A 13191-nucleotide genomic window follows, 5' to 3' on the forward strand; every position below is an offset into this window, starting at 1 on the left:
TAAATAGCTATAGCAAACTAAGCTTATAAATTAAATATAAAATAGTTAATACATTCAACATTTTTTCTTTCAAATGATGTAGTTGTCATTTCTGTAATAGATTTATTTTGTATAAAATTTCTAAATTCTGTGTAATATTACCTGTTTGTACTTTGAGTAATCATTTTTAACATTTTCAATTTTGACTTGACCTCTGTCAAATGTAGAAAATTTCTATTATCACCCTCATAGATATCCCCAATCATCTCATCATGTCTACTTCGCCAAACACAGATGCTCAATAGCTTGCCACTTCTTTTTTTAGTTGGGTCTTTTATTTTGCATATCATCTATCTATCTATCTATCTATCTATCTATCTATCTATCTATCTATCTATCTATCATCTAACTATCTATCTATCATCTATCTATCTATCATCTATCTATCATCTACCTATCTATCATCTATCTATCATCTACCTATCTATCATCTATCTATCATCTATCTATCATCTATCTATCTATCTATCTATCTATCTATCATCTACCTATCTATCATCTATCTATCTATCTATCTATCTATCTATCTATCTATCTATCTATCATATATGTATGTATGTATTAGCTTGTGTATTTATTTAGGCTTTTTGAGGCAGGGTTTCTGTTTGTAACCACACTGGCTGTCCTGGAACTTGCTGTGTAGATCAGACTGACTTCGAACTTACAGAGAACCACTTGCCTCTGCCTGCTGAGTGCTGGGGTTAAAGACCTGGGTCACCGTTGCCTGACTTAATTAGTTCCTAAACATATATAATCATTTTCTCTTTCAATGTTTGTTTTCTTTCCTTCTTTTTCTGTTTGGTTATTTTTGAGGCAGTATCTAACTCTGTAGCCCAGGCTAGCCTGGAAGTCACAGTGAGCCTCTTTTCAGCGTCCCAGCTGTGTCAGTCACAGGTATTTCCCACCATACCTGGCACCAAGTTAGGCTCCAATTTAGAACAGCTGGCACTGTCATCATTGGTACAGTTCCTCTCTTCCTTGTTTATCACTGCTTGCAATTACTTCTTTTGTAGTCTCAACTATTCATTGATTTTTTTAATCAGTTTAAAAATGCAGATGAAATATAAAATCCTTCATATGAAATAACAGAACAGGAATTGTTCATTAACATTTAATTTTGGTACGAATCAAATTTTTACACTGAAACTGACTTGCCCCTGTGATATAGTAGTGAATATTTATGAATTTAATTTAGGAGGATATTAATATTTACCTTTTGATTATTAATAGCTAATAATTATGTCATGGGTGAAATATATGTAAAGTATCGTTCACTCAAATAACAACTCACCAATACACTTATACTAATCTAAATGAGTGGATGGATGATGGGAACTTCAATAATGACCAGGAGAAATTTTCAGTTATGAATCTATAATACATGTGTACATACATGGGTATGGAAGACAAGTGATTTATGAACAGGTAGAACTACTGCTAGTTTCGAAGCAGCAGTGATCATATGCAAGAATGAACTCTATGTATATTTACAATTGAAATTGTAAAACGTGGTCTTCCGCTGTACAAGTCATGCTTTTACTTGCAATGCTATTTCTGTTCCTGTTAGCTATTTTCATATTTAGTTATTTTAATTTTCATTTTTCAGGAAATGTACCCAGAAAGAGTTCTGAGAGCTTCCTCATTGCTCTCCTGCTGTGACTAAACACAACACACTGCCATATTTGGTAAGTTCATCAGTTTTTGTCTTAAAGAAATCTTGCTGACACAGATAACTACTTTTCTCATTTGCAAGTAAAGTTTTGTTTTAATTAGGCTCTTAATTGGATTTGTTTCTTCCAACTTTGTTTCCCTTAACTTTATCTCATTTAAGAAATGGCAAAAGTGCTTTTACCTGTTAGATTAACTCTGTGTCTTTGTATCTATTAGCTAATATTGTAATGACTCATGAAAAGACCCGTATGGCCGGTGAGGTAGTTCAAAGAGATGATGCTGTCAGGAATGCTGATTTGTCCTGGACAGACCTGTTCATAATTATCATATCCTTAGTTGCAGTGAGTGAATAGATCTTTGTTTGCAGAAATGCCCTTTGAGGCTGTATTAAGGTAGCTAAACACTTTTGTTTTTTTTTTTTGCAAAAAGTGACTTTATCTTGTTCCTAGTGTTTAGATTTTATCTTCATGCATTTGAATATTTGTCATCACCTTGTGATAATGTATATATAGCTTTGATGTCTTGGACTTGATCACAAATTTATGGCACCCAACAAAGAGCAAACAAGCAAGGCTATTGTGTGGAGAGTCATGAATGACACCGAACCGAATGCTTCTGAAACATTCAGGTTTATAACATTTCTAGTTATCTCAAAGTTAAAATTTGGCTATTTCACCATTTCTGGAACATAGTAAGGGCAAGTTAACATCTTCCACTTTATAAGCTGTTTCCTAGTTTTGTGATAAAGTTCCTGTGTCCCTAATTGCTTTTTTTATGACAGACCCAGTAAATGGAGACATGCAAAGCATGTTATTTATTTTGACATTTGCAATATTTTTAGCTTTTCATTCTTATAGACTATGTCTGCTAAGCAAGACAAAATTTCTTCTCTGTTGCCACACAATAAATAGAGGGCCAACTAGATGAAGATAAATGCCTGTTACATTCTAAATTTCATGGGATAGTAGTTTTTCCAAATGTTATTCACTGGGAAGGTTTTGCACCTCAGTATTTTCAATCATTAATGATGAGATTATCTAGTTGGAGAGTAGGCTCACAAGTTAAAACATGGTATGGAAACCTATGTAATAATTCAGAGGGAAAAATTAATTCATAAACATACTAGACATATAACACAGGAAGAAAATTTCTTAAGTCGGAGAATTTTTTAAAGTAATTTATTTATTTGTATTATTTGTACATTGGTGTTTTGTCTGCATGTATGCTTGTGTGAAGGTGTCAGATCCCCTGGAACTGGAGTTTCAGATAGTTGTGAGCTGCCATGTGGGTGCTGGGAATTGAACTCAGGTCCTCTGGAAGAGTCAGTGCTCTTAATGACTGAGCCATCTCTCTAGCCTTAGTCAGAGGTTTAAAAATTTTTTTTTATCTTAGGTTGAAGTTAGAACCCAGTAGTTCTGCTGTTTTGTAAACCCTAAAATTTCAGTGGCTATTTTCTTTTAATGGAACCACAAAGATTTCTCATTACCCATGCTTAACTACAATTGCTTACTTTTGATGATTTATCTCTAAGTGCATGATACCTATTTCTTGAATCCTAAATAACATCAATTATTTTATATTATTTTATTTTAATAAAAATATTCACTGGATGTTTTTAATGTCAAGCCCTGTGTATAAAAAGCTTTACAAAAATGGTGTTTGATTTGACTTTTACAAGATTACCAGTGACAAATATACACGTTTCTATTAGAATTTCACAAAAATCCATTTCCTCCTTCACTGAATTCACCTGCTTCATACCTAATTCACTCACATGGAAGCCTGTAGAATTGGTGAGGCTTACGTTAATGAGACCCTAACAAGAAAGAAGAATGGCATCCTTAGCTATGACCATAGTATTCCTGATTGCTTTGAGGTTCTGTGTTCTGGGAAGCTACAGAAAAATCTGAAATTCATGAAGAAGAAAAAATGAGAGTGTGGTGAAATTCAGCAGTAATGTTTCTGAGATTTTTCCTCTTTTAAAGAAAGAGACAGAATAATTCTACTTGTAAAGTAAACATGACATAACTAAGCATAATTTTTCATGTTTATGATAGGATTATAGAAAAACCACCTCTTACTTTGTGGTGACTTAAAAATACAAACATTGTGTGTGAACAGATATCTCACATAGGTAAGAACACACACTGCTTTGTAGAGGACCAGAGTTTGGTTGCCAGAATTCATGCCAAGTGGCTCAAATATACCTGTAGTCAATTTTAAGAGCATCATTTGACTCTTATCAAGGCATCCCTGTAGTAATAGGAGCGGTGGCGGGGCTGCGTCCCCAACACCCCAGCCGCCTGCTCGGCTAGGTTTTGCCCCGAAATAACAACACACAAACTACATTCATTTAAACACTGCTTGGCTCATTTCTACCTAGCCTCTTCTAGGCTAACTCTCGCACCTGGACTAGCCCATTTCTTATCATCTGTATAGTACTAGTCTTACCGGGAAGATTCTAGCCTAAGTCCATCCTGGGTCGGAGCTTCATAGCGTGCATCTTCCCTGGAGCGGGGAGCATGGCGTCTCTCTGAGGCGTCTGCTCCGGAGAGGAGATCTGTCGAGTCTGAGCTCACTTCCTCTTCCTCTCAGCGTTTTGTTCTGTTTACTCCTCCCACCTATCTTCTAACCAATGAAATGGGCCAAGGCAGTTCCTTTAGTAGCCAATGACCTTCCTCCATCATTTCCCCTTTTTCGGTTTAAACAAAAAAAAAAGGCTTTAACTTTAACATAGCAAAATTACATATAACAAAACAGTTATCAAGTAAAAGTTACAATAATCTTTATCATAACTAAGGAAAACTATAACTATAACTAACTATTCTTAACTCCATCAAAGACTCCAGAAAGATACAATACTACCTAAGCAAACAAGAAAAAAGCAACTTTTAAAACTCGAGAAATGACAGAGACATCTCGCTGCCTGGACAGTCACCCAAAGTTCCTCTGTACCGTTGGGGCATCCATCTTCAGCCTTCAGGCCCATAGTTTGCAGCAGATATTTTCACAAAGTAGGAAATTTCAAAGTCAGTTCAGTCACTATCTGTTGTGTCCTGCAGAATGTCTCGCAGACTCTTTTGTGAATCAGGAACCCCGAAAGATCATCTCACCTTAGGCAAGTTCAGTAGCCCTCTCTCTGCGGGTTCTCTGTGTCCAGTTTATGCAATCGTCCAGGCAAGAACAGTTTCTTGCCCAAATGGCTATCAAACTCCATAAAGATCCTCTTCGATGCCCATCTTCCTCTTGAAGTAGATTGGTGCTGCCAGGAGCAGAGTGTCTCATTGTCATGAAAAGTCCTCAGTTATTAAAACATTAAATGTCCTATTCTGTAATCTTTGAAAGACATGAAGAATGTCTATCTACAATATATCTCTATATATCTAGAAAATCTAACTAACATGACTACAAGCTTTACTATTATCGATGATTATCCATTAACAACCTATATTTCTTAATTATACATTACATTTTTTAATGAACTACACTACACAATCACAATACCTTAATCAAAATCAGAAACACTTATACATATAACAAAATTGACCTTAAATCTCTATCAATAAAGCAAAATCTATACTAATGCAAATTATTCATGTCTATATCATATCTCCCTTTAAATGTAAAAGAACGTTTATAAACCATATTTGGGAACATGGGTGCAGTTTTTTCTCTCCAAACTGCTTCTTGCTGAATGGGGGCGTCATTAATTAGGTCTTTCATGGTATAACCTGTGTGCCAGGGTCATCTCAGTTGGCAGTTGAGCGCAGTAAATTTTTGAGGGTGTTCACAGGAACTTTTCGGGAGGTCGTGGTCTATCATACCAAATTGGAATAGAAGAAATCCACAGGATCTGGTCCTCTGTGAAAACAAAAGAAGAATCTCTTTTCCAAAGTATCATATCCTTAGATCCAAATTCTGAAATCATACCCTCATGATATCCGTTCTGGTTCCACTTGGCAGCCCATATAATAAAATGTCTCTCTGTACTTAGCTCCTTCACAGTCAAAAATTTTAAAGAAAACACAATGTACATAATCCAGACTCTCTGTGAATTTTCCATTTTTATGTGGCTTATTTTTACTCTATCACTTTACTTTATTCTGTCTCTTTAAAGACTTTACCTTTTTTTTTAAACCGTTAACTTTATTCTTTATATTCTTTTTCTTCTCTCTCCCAAGCCTACGTACATTCATCCAACAGTGTGACTCATTTAGTGGTCTGAATCTGTCCTATTGTGAATCTGCAATTTTTTACTATCCAGGAGCACTTTTGATTTGCGCCTTTAAATCATTAGGCGCTTAAGAATCTAAGCTGTGACATGCCTAGGTTAACTTTTTGCTTTTTGAGCATATATCTTTGACCTGGAATAACTCTGTAGGCCAGGCTGTCTTTGAACTCTCAGAGATCTGCCTGTCTCTGCCTCCCAGGCATTGGGATTAAAGGTGTTTGCTACTACACCTTGAACTCACAGAGATCTGTTTGTCTCTGCCTTTTAGGCACTGGGATTAAAGGCGTGTGCTACCACACCTTGAAGTCACAGAGGTCTATCTCCCTCTGCCTCCCAAGTGTTGGGATTAAAGGTGTGTACTACAACACACAACAACTCTCTTCCTTTTTTTGTTTTTTGCTTTAAGAACTTCAACTTTCAGCTTGCATATATTTTTAACATACTTTAAACCATTTAGAAATTTTCTCTGTCTTTGAATCTCTCTTTACTGTATATCTCTCTGTTTTTCTGACCACATGAGTCTTTAGTTTACCAAGCAATATCAGTAGGATTAAAGGTGTGGCTTTGCCAGCTAGATCCAGTCCATTCCTTAGCTTTCCAGCCTCATGGCTGAGGTACTGGCTGTAGCCATGTTTATGGGCACAACTCTATGGCGTTTCAAGGTCCCTGCAAGCCAACAAGCTACAACAGACAACACTCAAATCCTCTCTCGGTAGCCGGCCCTCCTGCCTCAAACAGTCAGAGTTTGCCCTGGCAGGATGGCCCAGAAAGCCGGCATTTTTAAACGGCGCAGCTTTTTTCCTGCTACGGCTGAAAACCGAAAAGCATGCATTCAGCTTTTCATCAACACCATTTAAGTGTTTCGTGGCAGGACCTCTTAATGAGCTGCAGGCTTTGCAGCTAAAGCTGAGTCAGGAAGCCTCTCTTAGATGAGACGCTTGCTTGCCTCTGGCAAGCAGAGTAGACTCAAGAGATTGCCACAAGAAACATGCTTTACTCTATTCTTTTCCAAGCTTTCTCAGGCTTTCTGTGGACTCAGTTAGCCACACGTCTGGACGTCATTTGTAGTAATATGAGCGGCGGCTGGGCTGTGTCCCCAACACCCCAGCCGCCTGCTCGGCTAGGTTTTGCCCCGAAATAACAACACACAAACTGCATTCATTTAAACACTGCTTGGCTCATTTCTACCTAGCCTCTTCTAGGCTAACTCTCGCACCTGGACTAGCCCATTTCTTATCATCTGTATAGCACCGGTCTTACCGGGAAGATTCTAGCCTAAGTCCATCCTGGTTCGGAGCTTCATAGCGTGCATCTTCCCTGGAGCAGGGAGCATGGCGTCTCTCTGAGGCGTCTGCTCTGGAGAGGAGAGCTGTCGAGTCTGAGCTCACTTCCTCTTCCTCTCAGCGTTTTGTTCTGTTTACTCCTCCCACCTATCTTCTAACCAATGAAATGGGCCAAGGCAGTTCCTTTAGTAGCCAATGACCTCCTCCATCACATCCCCTCTCAAACGTGCAAATCCATATAATTAGAAATAGGTAAATCTTTTAAAATATCAAGATAATGACAGCATAGGCAATAGATTCTAAGCTGTTGAACTCCTCCACCTCTTCCTCCTACTCCTTCTTCTGGTTGGTTTCTTTGGTTTTTCAAGACATGTTTCTCTGTCTTTGAGCCTGTCTTGGAACTAGCTTTGTAGACCAGGCTGGCCTCAAACTCACAGAGATCCACCTGCCTCTGCGTCCTGAGTGCTGGGATTAAAGGCATGAACCATCACCACCCCGTCTAAGTTGTTGAATTTTTAAGCACTCAAATAATTCAAGATAACAATTTGTAAAGACTTTCTTTAAAAAAAATTATTCTTTCTCCACCCATATCTGTCTATTTCTGTGTCTCTCTGCCTCTCTCTCTCTCTCTCTCTCTCTCTCTCTCTCTCTCTCTCTCTCTCTCTCTGTGTGTGTGTGTGTGTGTGTGTGTGTGTGTGTGTGTGGTGTGTTCTTGTATATGCACAATATGTTTATGTGTGCATTATGGTCAGTTTGCTGGCTCTAAATTACCCTTGACTTTTAAAATAAAATACATCTTATCCTGAAGAATCATTTGAAAAGATACTAATTAATTCAACCTGAGATCTTCTAAGCTTAAGAGTATATTATTTCAGTTCTGTAAGGTGTTATTTGCTCATCATGTTAAACAGTATTGGCCTTGATTTTTTTTTTCAAGTCAAATCAGGATTGCAGTATAGTTACTCTGTAACTGTCCACCTAGCCTATTCATTCCAAGTTTCATTCATATTCAAACCTGTGGATAAGAAAATCAAGGTGAATGAGTGAACTGCTACAGATATTCTCATAATGGGTGTAATCCAATTAGGGGCATGAAATATCACCAAGTCTTAGACAGATCCAGAGAAGGGAGTGAATGAGAAGTGTGACAAAACATCTTATTAGTTATGGTCTCCATCAATTAACCCTCCATCCCTAATGAATACTCAGTATGGCTGTCTCTGAGGGTTTAAGGATGATCAAAGGAGACCCTTGGCTTCTGGAAGGGGGATTTCTTTGGGAGCTACAACAATTTTATCTGGTTAGAATCAGTCTACTCAAATGTGTTATTATCATTAAAAAAACAGCAAAACCAGCTCTCTTCTTGTTGTTTTTTCCTCAAGAAGAGTCTATACCTCCCAAGGAAATACCTTAAAAAATGGATTATTATTCTAGTGTTTAGGCAATGAATTGTTTGGGCTTAGAAATATCTATTTTCTAGCTTATGTTGCTAATTGTTATACAGCATTCCTTGCTTGAAATTAATAGGTACTAAATCAACATTTCCCCAGTTATTTTAATTTGATAAATTAAATTACATTACAATTTATGCTAAGAATTTCAAAGAACAAATAATGATGCAGAATTTCAGTACTGCTTCTAAAACTTTTTTCTTTTTTATTGTTTATATTGGGCTATAAATTTTTCTATGTTCCCCCTTTCTCCCTTCACTCCTTCTACCATTTCCCATGACCACCACATTCCCAATTTACTCAGAATATCTTGTATTTTTCTCTTTCCTATTTAGATTCTTGTATGTCTCTCTTAGGATCCCCTTTTTGTCTAGGTTCTCTGGAGTTGTGTTTTGTAGGCTGCTTTTTCTTTACTTTATGTTTAAAAGCCACTCATTGTTGTGGGTCAATGGTCTTTTATCCTGTCACTTCTATTATTTTAATAAAACACTGATTGGCCAGTAGCCAGGCTAGAAGTATAGACAGGGCGATCAGGCAGGAAGTAGAGGCAAGGCGACAAGAACAGGAAAAATGCTGGCTGGGAAGAAGAAAGTTTAGTCTGCAACTGTCACCCAGATACAGAGGAAGCATTTTCATGCCTCTCTGATATAGGTACCAAGCCACATGGCTAACACAGTCAAGAATTATGGTTAAGATGTAGAAATAGTTAATAAGAAGCCTGAGCTAATCCACCAGCCAGTTTATGATTAATGTAGACTTCTGTTTGTTTCTTTGGGTTTGTATGACTGAAGGACTGGGCAGAACAGAAACCTCAGTCAACAACTTATAAGTGAGTGCATTTTATTTGTCTTTCTGAGTCTGGGTTACCTCACTCAATATGATGTTTTGCCTGAAAATTTCAAGATGTTATTATTTTTTCTACTGAGTAGTGCTCCATTGTAGAAATGAACCACATTTTCTTTATCTGTTCTTAACTTGAGGGGCATCTAGGTTGTTTCCATGTTCTTGTTACTATGAATAATGCTGCTATGAATATAGTTGAGCACATGTTCTTGTGGTGTGATTTGAGTTTCTTTTGGGTATATACCCAAGAGTGGTATTGCTGCATCCTGAGGTAGATTGTTTTCTAATTTTCTGAGAAATTGCCATACTGATTTTCAAAGTGGCTGTACAAGTTTTCACTCCCACCAGCAATGGAGGAGTGTTCCCTTTACCCCACACCCTCTCTAGCATAAGTTGTCATCAGTGTGTTTGATCTTGGTCATTCTAACAGGTTTAAGATGGAATCTCAGTGTTGTTTTGATTTGCATTTCTCTGATGGCTAAGGGTGTTGGGCATTTTCTTAGGTGTCTTTAAGCCATTTGAGAGTTCTCTGTTTCTTTCTTTATTTCTTCCTTAATCCAGGTATGGTTTAGTAGTTGACTGTTCAGTTTCCATGACTTTGTAGGCTTTCTGGGGGTAGCATTGTTGTTGAATTCTAACTTTAATCCATGGTGATCTGATAAGACACAGGTGGTTACTAATATTTTTTTGTAACTGTGGATGTTTGCTTTGTTACCGACTATGTGGTCGATATTTGAGAAGGTTCAATGAAAATAAAGAAACAACATACTCAAACTTATGGGACACTATGAAATCAGTCCTAAGAGGAAAGTTCATAGCACTAAGTGCCCACTTAAAGAAAACAGAGAAAGCTCACATTGGAGACTTAACAGCCCACCTAAACGCTCTAGAAAAAAAAGAATCAGACTCACCTAGGAGGAGTAGAAGGTTGGAAATAATCAAACTGAGGGCTGAAATCAACAAAATAGAAACACAGAAAACAATACAAAGGATCAATGAAACAAATAGCTGGTTCCTGTAGAAAATCAACAAGATTGAGAGTTCTCTGTTTAGGTCTGTGCACCATATTTTACTGGATTGTTTGTTCTATTGATGTCAAGTTTCTTGAGTTTTTTTGTACATTTGGAGATCAGCCCTCTGTTTGATGTTGGATTGATAAAGATCTTTTCTCATTCTGTACACTGCAGTTATGTCTTGATGACCATGTCCTTTGCTTTACAGAAACTTCTCAGTTTCAGGAGGTCCCATTTATTAATTGTTGCTCTCAGTTTCTACGCTACTGGGATTATAATTAGGAAGTAATTTCTTGTGCCAATGCATTCAAGAGTAATTCCAGTTTTCTCTTCTATGAGATTCAGTGTGGTTGGTTATTGAGGTCTTTGATCCACTTGTACTTGAGTTTTGTGCATGGTGATAGATATGGATCTATTTTCATTCTTCTACATGTTGATATCCAGTTAGGCCAACAGTATTTGATATATGTGCTTTCTTTTTTCCATTTTATCTTTTTTGCTTCTTTGTAAAAAATCAAGTGTTCATAGGTGTGTGGATTGATATCCACATCTTTAATTTGATACCATTGGTCCTCCTGTCTGTTTTCATGCCAATACCAGGCTGTTTTTCTTACTGTAGCTCTATAGTAGAGTTTGAAGTCCACTATTGTGATATCTCCAGAAGTTTTTGTTGTTGTTGCTGTATAGGATTGTTTTGGTTTTCCTGTTTTGTTTCTGTTTTTCCATATGAAGTTGAGTATTGTTCTTCGGAGGTCCATGAAGAATTGTGTTGGGATTTTGATGGGGATGAAATTGAACCTGAATCTTTTTGGTAAGATTACTATTTTTACTATGCTAATTCTACCTGCGCAAGTGCATGAAAGATCTTTCCATATTCTGGTGTCTTGTTCTATTTCTTTCTTCAAAGACTTAAAGTTCGTGTCATACATGTCTTTCACTTGTTTGGTTACAGTTGCCCAAACATATCTTATGTTATTTGAAACTATTGTGATGGGTATTGTTTCTCTGATTTCTTTCTTGACAAGTTTATCATCTGTAGACAGGAAGGCTACTGATTTTTTTAAATTAATCTTGTATCCTGCTACATTACCAAAGGTGTTTATTAGTTGTAGGAGTTGCTTGGTAGAATTTTTTGGGTCACCTAAATATACTAGCATATCATATGCAAATAGTGATAAAAGTCTTAGATAAAGCTGGGATACAAGTAACATACCTAAACATATTAAAGGCAATATACAGCAAGCCAACATCCAACATCAAACTAAATGGAAAGAAACTCAACGTAATCCTGCTAAATTCAGAAACAGGACAAGGTTGTCCACTCTCTCCATTTTTATTCAATACAGTAATTAAATTTCTAGCTAGAGCAATAAGAGAACAAAAGGAGATCATGGGGATACATATCAGAAAAGAAGAAGTCAAACTCCTAACTAATCTTGTAGGATTATTTAGGATAAAAGTGACTCTTAATAATTATTATGCAAATGAATTAAATTTATCCATATATGCACTTTTGTGACTACAGAAACTGCTTATAATAGATCAAACTCTGGATAGTAAGTTTAACTTGTCATTCCAGCCCTTTGGGAGATTCACAAACTACAGGCTAAAACAACAAGTTCTTTGCAAACCCGAGTTACATAGGGAGACCCTGTCTTAAAAAATTCTTCCCCAGCTAAAATAATGATGTTTAACAACAGAAACTAACATTTCGTGCATGTCCCATTTTTAGATCTATTTGTCACTGCCTTTTGCCATGCATTGTTTTCTTTATATAATTCTCAAGGTATTTGGGGACAGGTGCCAAAAACTGTTTACTATAAAAGAAAAAACATATAACACACCAAAACCCATTCATAAGTTATGTACCATAACAGCAGAGCATAACATCGGACAGATGCCAAGTTACATCAAAATCAGACTCACAAAGAGATGTGCTGGGAGGTGTTCTGTAAGCTTGGAATCTCCTTGTTTACCAGAGGAGTACTAATTTGTAGATCTCTCTCTGTCTCTGTCTCTGTCTCTGTCTCTCTCTCTCTCTCTCTCTCTCTCACACACACACACACACACACACTTATGAGGAAGATGTTGATACATTTGAAATATGGACTTATATTCTATTCTCAATAGCAGCTTTGAAAACTACTGGGAAGATCTGCTGCCTGTGGTTTTGCTTATTGCCACAGGTAGAGACCCTGAAACAAATTTATAGGCACTTGCTAAAATGAGAGTTGATTGTCTGAATATCTGAACACTCAGAATGATTCACAATTGTCTCCATTTAAACCCTTGGGCATTGAAAGAGAAAAATTTAACAAAATCAAAACCATTAAATTTTCTATTTCAAAGATTTAAAAAATCTTAAATATTCTTGATATTATAACTTCAGGGAAATATGAATAATGTTTTCTTTTCAATAATCCCTTTTTGAAGGGATTGTCTTTGCATGTGACTGTCTCTAATTTGTTTCCCCTGTATAATTAATAACAGTGACTTTCTGTGTCATTTGCCTTACTGATCGCATTAACAAATCTGCCTTTAGTTCTGCCCTGAGTTGGTATTGAAATGTTTTATGCACCATTGCTTCTTAATACATACCAGACAATTAACTCTGTTATAGTTGCTTATATAGGACAATATCTGAGACCACTAAAGGAAAT

The 13191-nt window shown here is 36.7% G+C and overlaps 1 protein-coding gene across 10 annotated transcripts in view; it reads left to right on the plus strand.

Annotated features, from left to right (window-relative positions):
* Marchf1 (membrane associated ring-CH-type finger 1) overlaps nt 1-13191 on the plus strand; it is an 814098-nt gene that overhangs the window by 261105 nt on the left and 539802 nt on the right. For all 10 annotated transcript variants that reach the window (XM_075986882.1, XM_075986884.1, XM_075986889.1 and 7 more), the window contains one exon: nt 1646-1724. The gene's annotated coding sequence lies outside the window, so the exon portion shown is untranslated. The remainder of the gene's footprint in view (nt 1-1645; nt 1725-13191) is intronic.

This window comes from Microtus pennsylvanicus, chromosome 9, assembly GCF_037038515.1.
Source record: "Microtus pennsylvanicus isolate mMicPen1 chromosome 9, mMicPen1.hap1, whole genome shotgun sequence".
NCBI lineage: Eukaryota > Metazoa > Chordata > Mammalia > Rodentia > Cricetidae > Microtus > Microtus pennsylvanicus.